This window comes from Bos indicus, chromosome 17, assembly GCF_029378745.1.
Source record: "Bos indicus isolate NIAB-ARS_2022 breed Sahiwal x Tharparkar chromosome 17, NIAB-ARS_B.indTharparkar_mat_pri_1.0, whole genome shotgun sequence".
Taxonomy (NCBI): domain Eukaryota; kingdom Metazoa; phylum Chordata; class Mammalia; order Artiodactyla; family Bovidae; genus Bos; species Bos indicus.
In genome coordinates, this window is record NC_091776.1 from 47,234,881 (window position 1) to 47,248,723 (window position 13,843).

At 43.9% G+C, this 13,843-nt stretch overlaps 1 non-coding gene across 1 annotated transcript; it reads right to left on the minus strand.

Annotated features, from left to right (window-relative positions):
* Positions 1–672: 672 nt before the first annotated feature.
* LOC139176905 (U6 spliceosomal RNA) lies at positions 673–777 on the minus strand. The gene has a single exon (XR_011561374.1). It is a non-coding gene; the product is annotated as a U6 spliceosomal RNA (small nuclear RNA).
* Between the last annotated feature and the right edge of the window lie 13,066 nt (positions 778–13,843).

Sequence of the window (13,843 nt, forward strand, 5' to 3'; positions counted from 1 at the left end):
TGGGGGCATGCAGTCTTGGGGGCATGCAGTCTTGAGGGCATTAGCCCACTGTGGCCTCCTTTGTCTGGCAAAGCAACAAAGCTATTCATTTCCACTTGTGTCCAAGTTTTAATTCAGTATTGGGGTTGAATTTGGCTTCAGGCTGAGGCCAGAGGACACTTCATCTTATGGTTCCCAGGAAGACATGAGATAATTATGAGTGGTATCAGGACTACCACTCAGGCTCCCACAGCTTGACGTGATTTAGTCCTAATACGCTCTTTCCCCACTTCCTGTCTATCTTAGTGTCTCCATGGTCTAGATCCCCATCAGTTTATTCCAGGCCTAAGAGGGAAAAGGCTGTGGATGAGAACCTCATTGTAGAACATTCCTTCTCAGGCCCTGGGATTTTTCCTTTGCAGATGTCTCACTCACTGTGCCTTTAATTCGTGGCAGTTCAGCATCTACTCACTTTGGGAAATAGCACCCTGATTTCCCCATTGGGAAATAATCAGTGTCACATGGGTTGCCCAGCAGGTTGCTAACCCAGACGACCTGCTCTTTCCGAGTGCATTGGGGGATGTCTCGAGTTCCTTCCCTGGAATTCAGATCATGAATACTTAGAGGGACTGGAACGAATGAGTGCTTCCAGAAAGACCTTGGAAAGATAACCAAATACCTTTTTTTTTTTTTTTTTTTATGGAATGCTTGATGAATTTGCCTGTCGTCCTTGTGCAAGAGCCATGCTAATCTTCTCTGTATCATTCCAGCTTAGTACACGTGCTGTCAAAGTGAGCATGATAACCAAATACTTCTATTCGTTTATTTATCCTATTGTCCCAGGTCTTAGTTTAAGCACACAAGATCATTGATCTCCATTTGTGGGGTGTGGGGTCTTTAGTTGCAGCATGTGAACTCTTAGTTTGTGGCATGTGAGATCTAGTTCCCTGACCGGGGATCAGACGCAGGCCCCCTGCATTGAGAGTGCAGAGTCTTGGCCCCTGGACCACCAGGGAAGTCCCATCCAAATACTTTCTGCCACCAGGAACTCCACTGGTGACCTCTGCAAGGTGTGTCTTCCATGTTTCCTGCTGATTCTGAGCACCACGTAACTCCCAGTATCTGTCCTCAGAGCCTGGTGGCCAGCACAGCCTTGGTCACCGCCATTCGGAGGAGGTGGGCTAACTGAGCAGGAATCAGAAGAGGACCACCCTAAGAGGGGTTCTTGTCAAGCTTCCAGGTGTTGAGGGGGTCACTGAGAACCATGAGCCAGACTGACAGCAAAGCTAATGATAATGTAATGAGCAAGATTAGTCATGTCCAGCTTTTTGCAACCCCATGGAATAGTCCATGGAATTCACCAAGTCAGAATACTGGAGTGGGTAGCTGTTCCCTTCTCCAGGGGATCTTCCCAACCCAGGGAGAGAACCCAGGTCTCCCGCATTGCAAGCAGATTCTTTACCAGCTGAGCCACCAGGGAAGCCCTGCAACAGTGCAGGCAAGAGAAAAAGATAAACACTGAAATGTTCCAGCTATCAATGTTTTTTATTTCTCTACAAAACTGCAGGGCTTCTCCAGTGGCTCAGCGGTAAAGAATCTGCCTGCAATACAGGAGACCTGGGTTCGATCCCTGGGTCGGGAAGACCCCCTGGAGGAGGAAATGGCAACCCACTCCTCTATTCTTGCCTGGAGAATCCCATGGACAGATGAGCTTGGGAGCCTGCAGTCCATAGGGTCACACAGAGTCAGGCACAACTGAAGCGACTGAGCATACACGCACAGAACTGCAATGGGATGAGGGTCAGTTAGATGAGCTCAGTGCTGAGAAGACCCCCACAAAAGGCTCTGGATTGGAGTCAGGAATGAGGAGGGGCAAGAGAGGAAGGGCTGGGGGTGGGAAAGTAGAGGGTCAGAGCAGACAAAAGTGCCCCAGCCAAGAGCCTCCTAAAAGGCCTCCACATGCAGATGCCTCCGCTAGGAAGTTGGATGTCACTTGGGCATGGCCGGCCCAGGGGACCTGAGTCCTTGATGGAAATCCTTTCAGAAAACTCAGAAAGGCTGTTCTTGGCTGTTCACCAAGTCTGGTGTGGGGAGGGCAACATCCCCTGTGGGCCTGTCAGTCAAAGCCTTACAATGACTTGTGATGGACCTGAAAGATCACACGTAGGGTTTTGGCTGGAGCTGGCCTTTCAGGTCTCAGGCTCTGAAGGCCCAGGTGTGTCCTTCAGAGCTGCTCTTCAGGAATAAACAGCAGAGGTACATTCCCACAAAAAGGTCCTTTCAGGCCTTTCTCTTAAATGGTTCTGTTTAGGCAAGTTCATGTGCCCGAAGCACAGTGATGCCAAACAAACTGAAATGCTGGAGTTCGGAGCAGAAAAGGCTTATTACAGGGCCGTGCAAGGAGGTGGGTGCCCCAGGCCCTAAAAAGCCTCAAGCTCCCCAAAGCAAAGCACTTTTAAAGGCAAGGTGTGGGGGAGGGGGTGGTCATAGGGTCTGTGATGGCTTGTGCATGATTCTCTGATTGGCTGATGGTAGGGTAACAGTGCAGTGTCACAGGGGTTAACATTATCAGTCCTTAGGTGCCAGGGGGCCTGGGGCTCTGCTCAAGGTCATCAAGTGGTTGATATCCATGTGGTAGGGGGGATTTTCACATCTGCAAAATGATTCAGGAAATGTGCATCAGAAACTGTTACTTAGTTAATTCTGAGAGGAGACAAAGTGGAGGATATGGTGGAAGTCTTGTCCCCCTACCCCCGCCTCAAAGGCCCCATGGGGTTCTATGCTCGGTTGCATTTTCTTCCTGCACTTTGAGTCTTCTAGTGTAAAGTACACAGAGGTGGTTTGGGTGGGTTGGTGTGCTGGGCATTGGGATCCACACGGGTATAAATAATGTCGTACAAGCAGCTCCAAAGAGCTGTTAACAAGTCAGAGAAGGTGGATTTCAGGGGACAGAGGGCTGTAAGCAAGATCTCAGACACCTGAGCATGGAGCCACCCCCACCATCTCGCGTCTTTGTCACAGAGCTCAAGATTTGGATTCGGAAAAGAGAAGATCTGATGCATTTAGCCTGGGTCACAGGCCTACAGAGGCCACATGCAAACAGGGCCTGGGGGTGGGGTTTGGTTCTCCCAAGGAGAACAGGTACGGCTCCCGGAACAGGTGGAACAATGCCAGATGGACACACAACAGCTGGCCACTCAGGTCCTTCTCCTGCTGGTCCCACATGGTCTGAATCGGAGGTTCCAAATTTTTGGATCTGAATCTCTTCATGTCACTTGCAATCTCCTTTGGGGAGAAGATGGTTAAAATATGTTCACATTTTGATGCTGAGGGCAATAATATACAACTATAGGGTTTTTATGTATCATGAGTTTCATTCTCATTTATACAGAAAGAGCACTGTTCTTATCAGCAACAGTGCAAAGCCGCTGGGATGGGCTGAACTGTGCACTCCTCCCCAAGGTCATCTGTTGTGGTCCTAACCCTCAGTACTTGAGAATGTGACTGTATTTGGAGATAGAGGGTCTTTATAAAGGTAATAAAGGGAAAATGAGGCCTTCCCAGATGGCGCTAGTGGTAAAGAACCTGTCTGCCAATATAGGGGACATAAGAGACACGGATTCAGTCCCTGGGTGGGGAAGATCCCCTGGAGGAGGGCACGGCAACCCACTCCACTCTTCTTGTCTGGAGACTCACATGGACAGAGGAGCCTGGTGGGCTACAGTCCACAGGGTCGCAAAGAGTCGGACGTAACTGAAGCATCTTAGCACACACACATGCAAGGTAAAATGAGGTCATATGAGTGGTCCAATCCGATATAGCTGGTGTCCTATAAGAGGAAGAAATGTTTTGTTGTTGTTGTTGGAGTATAGCTGCTTTACGATGTTGTATTCGTTTCTGGTGTAGAGTAAGGTGAATCAGCCACATGTATACATACATCCCCTCTTCCTTGGATTTCCTTCCCATTTGGGTCACTACAGGGCACTGGTAGAGAAGAGGAGAGGAGAATAGAGAAGAGGAGAAAATTTGGACGCAGACACACAGATGGAACACCATCAAAACACGTGGAGAAGACGGCCAGCTGAGGAGAATGGTCTCAAATCAATTCTGTTGACACCTGGATCTTGGACTTAGAGCCTCTGGCAATGTGAGAAAATTAATTTCTTGTGTTACTTTGTTATGGCAGCCCTGACAAACTAATACAGCCTCTGTAATTCCTGTCTGAGAATAGACAGTGCGTCCTATTATAGAAGTTTGGGGAACTTTCACATGTATTAAAGGTTATTTTTGTTTGTTTTTCAGAAGTTCTCTCTTTTTTAACTCCAGCAAGCAGGCAGACCACTTGCTTTTTGAACCTGTCTGTAAGATTAATTGTCCAGAAAATGTTGTGAATTAATTGCTTACATCATTAAAAGGTCAGTAGGAAACAGGTGATGCTTTTTTAAAAAGGTGGTTTGCTGTGCAGGTTTCATTGGCTGCTCTGGTGTTTCACTGAGCTCAGAGTTGCAGAAGTGCAAACAGAAGTTCAGTGACACTGACAAGCTACCATGTAAGAGCCAGAACTAATGATACCTATTATAAATTAATTTATATGTATGAGGAATATATATATAATCATATCAATCCTATTATTATCTAGTATAGCATATTTTAATTATTTATAATATAAATAGTTTGTTCCCCAATAATTATGTAGTATATTATATTAATATATACAATAATATATATTATAATATAATTAATACATATAATTAATTTTTGACTTCTTATTTTTTAGAGATTAAGAACTTTGCAGAAGCAATGGTGAAACTTTCTACTTTCACGCTCTTTTGAGGTACAGGAAGTCATTTTGATTTGGCTTTCTGGACCCCTAAAAATATCAGTCAACCACAACCCCCAATTTCCCTTCTATCAGTTTTAGCATGAGTGGTCCAGGCAACCAAGCACAGCATCCTCCAAATGAGTTGATTGGCTCAAGCACAAGCAGGTGATCTAAGCTGGTCCAATCAGAACAAAGTTCAGGGCTTTGTAAGATCCACTGAAAAAGAAGACTGCTGATCACCCTAACTTGAATTTGGGAGGATGTGGGCTGACACTCCTGCAACCATTGTGCCACCAGGAGGAGAGAGCATGGCAGACAGTGGTGTTTGCATCAAAGTACAGCTGAAAGGGAGAGAGAGAAATCAGATTTCTATGTCATCCTTTGAACTCAGATTAAGCCATGTGTAAAGCCAGATCTGAGCCTTTCTAGTTACATGGTCTAATAAATTTTTTTCCTTCTGCCTACTTGGGTTGGGTTGTAAAAATTTGATTTCTTAGTGAGACATCAAATGGGCAAAGATTGATGGATGGCTTGAACTATCTGTTTGATACGAAGGAAAAAAGGTGGTCCATTTATTGGTTAAATGCCCTTTGTGTTAATTATTGATAGAACTGCCATATGACCCAGCAATCCCACTGCTGGGCATACACACTGAGGAAACCAGAATTGAAAGAGACACGTGTATCGCAATGTTCATCGCAGCACTGTTTATAATAGCCAGGACATGGAAGCAACCTAGATGTCCATCAGCAGATGAATGGATAAGAAAGCTATGGTACATATACACAATGGAGTATTACTCAGCCATTAAAAAGAATACATTTGAATCAGTTCTAATGAGGTGGATGAAACTGGAGCCTATTATACAGAGTGAAGTAAGCCAGAAAGAAAAACACCAATACAGTATGCTGCTGCTGCTGCTAAGTTGCTTCAGTTGTGTCCGACTCTGTGCGACCCCACAGACGGCAGCCCATCAGGCTCCCCTGACCCTGGGATTCTCCAGGCAAGAACACTGGAGTGGGTTGCCATTTCCTTCTCCAATGCATGAAAGTGAAAAGTGAAAGTGAAGTCACTCAGTCGTGTCCGACTCTTCTCGACCCCATGGACTGCAGCCCACCAGGCTCCTCCGTCCATGGGATTTTCCAGCAAGAGTACTGGAGTGGGGTGCCATTGCCTTCTCCCCAATACAGTATATTAACACATATATATGGAATTCAGAAAAATGGTAACGATAACCGTGTATGTGAGACAGCAAAAGAGACACAGATGTCTAGAACAGTCTTTTGGACTCTGTGGAAGAGGGAAAGGGGGGATGACTTGGGAGAATGGCATTGAAACATGTATAATATTATATGTGAAACGAATTGCCAGTCCAGGTTCGAAGCATGATACAGAATGCTCAGGGCTGGTGCACTGGGATAACCCAGAGGGATGGTATGGGGAGGGAGGTGGGAGGGGTTTCAGGATGGGGAACATGTGTACACCTGTGGTGGATTCATGTTGATGTATGGCAAAATGAATACAATATTGTAATTAGCCTCCAATTAAAATAAATAAATTTATATACATATATAAAAAAGAACTTTCACCACCTGAAGTCTTGCCCTTTGAGTTCACCTAGAGATGTAAGTGTTGGTGTCACTGTGCTTGAGGGCAGACGTTGATTTGTGCAGAGAGTGAAAAGACCGAGTCCTAAGGCAACAAGACACGGTTTGCTTTCACCTTAACTAGTAACCGACAATAAGGTTTGTTTGTTGGAATTTTTTAAATCATAGGTTCAATTTCAGTAGTTGCAATCGGTCTGTTTGTGTTTTCTGTTTCTTTCTGGTCGGGTCTTGGGAGACTGTACCTTTCTAAGAATTTGCTCATCTCTACTAGGCTGTTCATTTTATTGGCTTACCATTGCTTGTAGTAGTCTCTTATGATCTTTTGTATTTTTGTGGTGTCAGTTGTAACTTCTCCTTTCTCATTTCTAGTTTTATTGATTTGAGCTCTCTCCCTTTGTGTCCTGATGAGTTGGCTAAAGGTTTATTTCGTTTATCTTTTCAAAGAACCAGTTTTTAATTTTGTTGATCTTTTCTATCGTTTTCTTCATCTCTATTTCATTTATTTCTGCTCTGAGTTTTATGATTTATTTCTCTCTACTAACTTTGGGTTTTGTTTGTTCTTCTTTCTCTAGTTGCTTTAGGTATATGGTTAGGTTGTTTATTTGAGACTTCTCTTGTTTCCTGAGGTTAGATTGTATTGCTGTAAACTTCCTTCATAGAACAGCTTAACTGCATCCCATAGGTTTTGGATCATCGTGTTCTCATTTTCACTTGTCTCCAGGTATTTTTTGTTGTTTAGTAACATACTTCTTAGCCCTTATGTGTTTGTGTTTTTTATAGCTTATTTTTCCTTGTAGTTGATTCTTTTTTAAAATATTTATTTACTTATTTACTTGCGCTAGGTCTTATTTGTGGCATGTGGGATCTAGTTCCTTGACTAGGGATTGAACTCAGGCCCCCTGCATTGGCAAGGTAGAGACTTAGCCACTAGACCACCAGGGTAGTCCCTTGTAGTTGATTTCTAATCCCAAGGCATCATGGTTGGAAGGTCCAAGGGAGAAGATGGTGGCTTCAGGAAAAACACATATATATTCATATTGTGCTGTGCTTAGTAGCTCAGTCGTGTCCAATTTTTTGTGGCCCTATGGACTGTAGCCCTCCAGGATCCTCTGTCTATGGAGATTCTCCAGGCAAGAATACTGGAATGGGTTGCCATGCCCTCCTCCGGGGGATCTCCCCAACCCAGGAATCGAACCCAGGTCTCTCACATTGCAGGCGGGTTCTTTACCATCTGAGCCACCAAGGAAGCCCATATATATAAACATATAAAAATTTTTTCCCCTTGTAATGTGCTCTTATATTTTTCCCTTGTATTATCACAATACTAATTAAATTATTAGTGGCATCAGAAGGAAAATTAATTGTACTGCTTCTCTCTTCTGCTAGAATAAAACTGCAATAAGACATAGTTTTTGATGTAATCTTGTTTACTACTACGTCCCTGTATGTTGTAGGACTTCAGGAACAATTTAGTGTAAGAATAAGAAAACCAGGCTCAGAGATATGAGGTAACATGCTCAAGATTGCACTATCAATAGAGCTGGGATGCATTTCCTCTTCATAACCTCTAGAATGTGAGTATGTAAAGGGAAAAAGAGGGCAGAGCATCACACGAGGCTCCCAGATGGAAGTGCCCCAAAGCAACACTAGAAAAGTGCCTTGGACCAGCTCTCATGCTGCTGCTGCTGCTAAGCCCTGCAGTCGGGTATGACTCTGTGTGACCCCATAGATGGCAGCCCACCAGGCTTCCCCGTCCCTGGGATTCTCTAGGCAAACACTGGAGTGGGTTGCCATTTCCTTCTCCAGTGCATGAAAGTGAAAAGTGAAAGTGAAGTCTCTCAGTCGTGTCCGACTCAGCGACCCCATGGATTGCAGTCTACCAGGCTCTTCCGTCCATGGGATTTTCCAGGCAAGAGTACTGGAGTGGGGTGCCATTGCCTTCTCCGACCAGCTCTCATAATCCACCATAAAACTGGTGGGTTGTCTTAAAGATCAAAATTAAAGAGATGCCAAGGTGAGTGGAGAATGTGCAGGTGTGAACTTCAGCAGATGCTTTCTGTCTGAACACCATGAACCGGAAGATGGAAACACCCTTTGAGAATCATTGAATAGACGTCCAGTCTAGAGGGCTGCTCTGAAGATGGTGCTGCCGGGGGAGAGGAAGGTCTCAAGGAGGAAGAAATAGCATCTTCTGATCATGAGGCATCAGGAGGTATAAGGGGATAAGTGTGAGTGGAAGAGGAATGAGAGATGGTGCCTTAGTCAGATTCTGGCTAGGAATAGAGTCCACACCAGCTACTTGCCAGGACAGCATGATCTGGGGCACTGGCCAAAATCATGGGCAGGGAGGAGAGCCCAACAGAGCATGGTGAGGAAACCAGAAATCCTAGCGCTTGGAGGACACAGAGGGAAGGGACAGTCCTGAGACCCCCTGGAGAGAACTAGTGCCTTGGGGACGTCTCTCCTGCCACCCGAGTCCCTGTAGGCCGACATTGTGAGAAACCAGGTGACTAGGGGTCCTGGGAAAAGTAAACCTCAAGGATCAAGCCTCACAGATGCAGAAGAGGGCAGGGGCGGATCTGGGACTGGGTCTGAAAGCAAACTCAGTGATGTAGGATTAAGGACGGTGAGCAGGGGGGCGGGGAGAAACCACATCCCATGCCTGGAAAAGCTTGAGCTCAATTCTCTGCCTGAGAATAAGAGGCATGGATGGAAGGGATGCAATTAAAGAAAAATTACTTTTGAAAATCCCATTAGTGCCCAAATGTTTTGTTATTAGATAATAATTAAATAGAAAAGGAAAACGCAGTGTTTATGGTCATACATTATTAAAATATTAACCAGGCCCCCGTGGAATCTGAATTTCCTTCTTTTCTGACTTCATTGAGGGCCCTTGAGCCTTTTGGATGCAAATGCTGTTTATTCAACACATTAAGCAATGCAGTTCAAATTATTTATTAATGGTGCTTATTTAATTTGATATCTAGGGTGTTTTCTGTCTGTGTCTGATGTCATTTGGGAAACAGACCATTTTTTTCCATTTTTTATTCCTATTAAACAGATTTGAGAGTGAATTATTCATGGAATTGTTTAATTTTGAGGGACTTTGATTATATCGAGTCTGTGTGTCATTTTCTCCTCCTTTATTGAGGCTGCCAGAAGTCAATTAGCCATCCCTAAAAGAAACAACAGCAGATATCTCATTAGCAGTGGGCTTAATATTTATTTTTTTTTAGATGTCTTTTCATTTGTGGTCATAGTTTCTGTTTAGATAAATGATTGTACAGATGCTTTGAAATGCATGCATGGCCTTTTTTTTTTTTTTTTTCCAGTCAAGGAAATTGACTGCAACTGTTTCATGCAAAAAAATTTTCCAAGATTGTATGCTGATTGGGAGCAGGGGCCACATTTTGAACTTTTTACGAATGCTGGCTAACCTTTAAGGGTGTAAACTATGTGTAAGATACTATGCTGTGTGGATTACAAATACGATCTGATTAAATTCTCACCATAACATTGTGATCCAGGGCTAAGAAAGCACTCCAAGCTCATAGCTGGCTCTGGCCATTCAAGATCCTGTTATTTTAACCATTAATCATCTCCTCTGAATGTATCATGTGCTTGGGCTTAGTCACTCAGTCGTGTCCGATTCTTTGCGAACCCACAGACTGTAGCCCGCCAGGCTCTGCTGGCGTGGGATTCTCCAGGCAAGAGGACTGGAGTGGGTTGCCATTTCCTACTCCAGGGGATCTTCCTAACCCAGGGATCAAAACTGCATCTCCTGCATTGGCAGACGGATTCTTTAACACTTAGCTACCTGGGAAGCCCAACAAATCATAAATACCAGGTAATATTTTATTTTGTGAACCAATGAAGAAATGCAGCAGTGGAGAGGTATGTTGCTACTTCTGAAAAAGGGTACAATGTCACCTAGTGATCCTGCAATTCATTTCATTTTTAACGCTGTGGACATTTACTAGTTAGGACTCAGGGTAGCAAGTGACAGGAATGCAATTCAAACTGACAAAAGCAAAAATTAAAAGGGAATTTGGTTGAAAAAACCATAAAGTTGATAGGAAATGTTAGCTTCAGGTATGGCGGACTCAGACACTCAAACAATGGACTGATCTCTTTTCGCTACAAAGATTTCCAGTCTTCTGGGTTATTTTTGTTCCCAGGGAGCATATTCCCTTTTGGTGTTGAGATGGCAAATGGAGCAGCTCAGATCCACCTCCCAATTTTTTTAGTGCCCTTCTGGTGGCTCGAGCAAAAGACCTAGGAAGAGGTATGATGGGCTTAGACGAGATAATGTGCTCATCCTTTAGCCAATCACTGCAGTGGAGGAGTATGACACTTTGATGATCCATCCCTGGTCCACACACCTATGCCAGGACTCAGGTTGAGCACCCTAGTGAACTAGTACCATCCAGACTGCTTGGCTTGACTGGGGAAGGTGGGTTGTCTTGAAAGAACAAATCCAGATCAGGAAAAATACCTAAGTGTGTTGTTCACTTGTTGAATTTTGAGAAACTTGTTGAGGACGCTTGTCACTTCTGATTATATCTTCTGCTCTCAGTGTTTGAGTCACTTTCCAGAGGCTTCTAGCAATCTCTATTGCCTTTGTGTCAAGATCCGTGTAGGATGCCTGGGTGTGGGTGGAGACTTGTCTTATTTCTTTTGGGTTTAGTGTGTTCTGTGTGTGATTCACTGCTGCTGCTGTTCTTCAGGGGGTTGAATCAAACTAGGATAAAATCCTAGACTTAAGCTATCTTTTTTTTTTTTTTTCTTCTCTACTCATATTTTCAACTATCACTTAAAGACTTGAGGAGCCCCTCTGGGGAGAGAAGGAGTTGTTGGTTCAGAGCATACTGACAATTCTTTAATGGAGTTTCCTTCATCTTGGAAGAAACAGAGGACTGAGAACTGCTTGGTTTTTTTCTCCCAGCTCAGTGTCTGTCTGGGTCTGGGAGAAATTTGTTTCTTGTTCAATGTCTCCTATTTATTCTACTTCCAGCCCAAAAAACTTGCCTTTTTATTTAGATTCACCCCCTGATTACCAAGGAATCACCCTCCTGCCTGAATCTGCTGTCTTGTCTTTCAATTTTGCCTAAATAACATTCCTGTCCTACTCAAAGTGGCTGGGTATTTACAGGTCTCATGGAATCAGTCATTTAACAGTCAGCCAGTCAACAGAGAGATACCAAGACACACCCTCCAACATTAAGGAGTTCACACCCTTACTATCAGGAAGAGCAGACTCTTGTACAGACCATTCCAGTGGAGAACTGTAAACAGAAGGGCCCAGAGCAAGGCGAGATCTCGGTAGACTCAGTGTAATGGGCAAATAGCACTTATTCTTCCTTCCTGGATGCTTTCTTTTTCTGTTTTGGAATTGACATGGACTTTATATAAAATAAAATTCACCATGGTAAGTGTGCAATTTGGTACTTTTTAGCATACTTAAAGGGTTGTACAATCATCACTACTATGTATTCTACAATATTTTCATCACCCCCAAAGCAACCCCATACCCATTAGCAGTCACCCCTCAATGCCCCTCCATGCCCAGCCCCTGGTAACCACTAATTTGCCTCCTGTGCCTATAGATTTATCTACTCTGGCTATTTCATATAAAGGAATCATACTGTATGTAACCTTTTGCATCTGGCTTCTTTCACTTAGTATCAGGCTTTCAAAGTTTGTCCATGTTATTGCCTGCATCAGTGCTTCATTTCTTTTTATGGCTGAAGAATCATTAAAAAATTCTACCATGAATATATGAGGGTTCCTCAACTTAATCTGGTTCCCTTGTCTTTCTCCCTTACTCACAGATTATTTCTTGCAATTTAAAATTTTATGTTTACCTATTGGTCTTTACATTTTATTTTTGTCCATTATTTAGCTTCTTGTTTCTAAGTTTCTAGAGTCCCATTTATCCAATTCAAATAAACATATACATAAACTCTCATCTAGACCACAATGGAATATTCTCTTCACACAGCAAGAAAATCTATACAAAATATAGATTTGGTGATAATCTTAATCATTCTAATAATCCTAATATCACGCCTAAAAATAAGTAAGCTAAATTCATCTTTTTATGGTGGGAAGATTTTTGTGGGGGAATTTTGTATGTTTGGATGGAAGTAACAGAAACCTCTATCAGAGGTTGCATGATGGCTTCCCTGAAACAAGAAACCAGAAACCAGGCTTCCGTGGTGGCTCAGTGGAAAGGAATCTGCCTGCAATGCAGGAGAGACAAGAGACACATGTTTGATTCCTGGGTCAGGAAGATCCCCTGGATGTGGGCATGACAACCTACTTCCAGTATCCTTGGTGGGAAAATCCCATGGACAGAGGAGCCTGGTGGGCCATGGTCCACGGGGTTACAAAGAGTCAGATATGATTGAAGGGACTGAGCACAGAATCCTCATGAGAATTTGAACAAATGTAAAATCGGTGCCCAGGAGTTTCCCATGGAATACAGCTGTAAGAGCCCTGCATTGTGCCCACTGCTCTGTGCATACGAGCTCTGCTCTTCTTTATCTGTGATGTGCCCTCCTGTGAGGCTTCGCTCCTGCAGCAGATGGATGACACCTTTCTGCAGGCCCTAAGATGCTCCTGTAGGGAAGCTCTCTGGAGGATCTGGCTTGTGACAGGGACCTACCAATGGTCTAATCAACAGTGGCCAACAGAAAAAGTCTCCTACTGTGGAGACTTTTATAGTTGCCTTTTATAGTTGCCAGGAGCCCATCACACAATGATAGATTAAAGGACCCTTTGGATTTATGTTGATGTCACAAAGGATGTTTCTTCACAAGTGAAAAGAGACAAAGATGAGGAGGAGAAGTGGCAGAGCGAAAGGAGAAGAGAGATAGTGTGAGAGTAAAGGAAACCATGCATGCTTGAGGCTGAGGACTACATGGGGAGCTGTGTCCTCTGAGGATGGAGCAGTGCAGAGGACTTGGTGGGTTCCAGGGGAACCTGAGGCAGTGGGAGGGAGAGTACAAGTGTGGCCCAAATTATTCATGAAACTCCTCGTCCAGGTTGTAAATGCTCAGGGCTCTCACAAACCCATCTTCCACAAGGCCATTCTCCATATGGATTAACAGTTCCTGGGGGAAGCCACGTTTCTCTGAAACAAGCATCACCTTGTTCCTAGTTGCCAGGGAGCAAGGGATAAATAAATGCACTTGGAAATATAAATGCGTAATAAAGAAAATAAAAATGGCAATAAGACACAGTTTACCTGGCAAGTTACCTCCTTACTTTAATGAAATCCTTTTTACTGCACCATTTACCAGCCTTGTGTCCAGTCGATAGAAAACTTAATAATGAAGCAAGATCCCACAGTGCTTTCTGAGGACATTTGTAAATTTGGTTGGGGGTTGGGGAGGGGGGAGTGTTCCTTCTTCCTTATTCAACTAAGATTAAA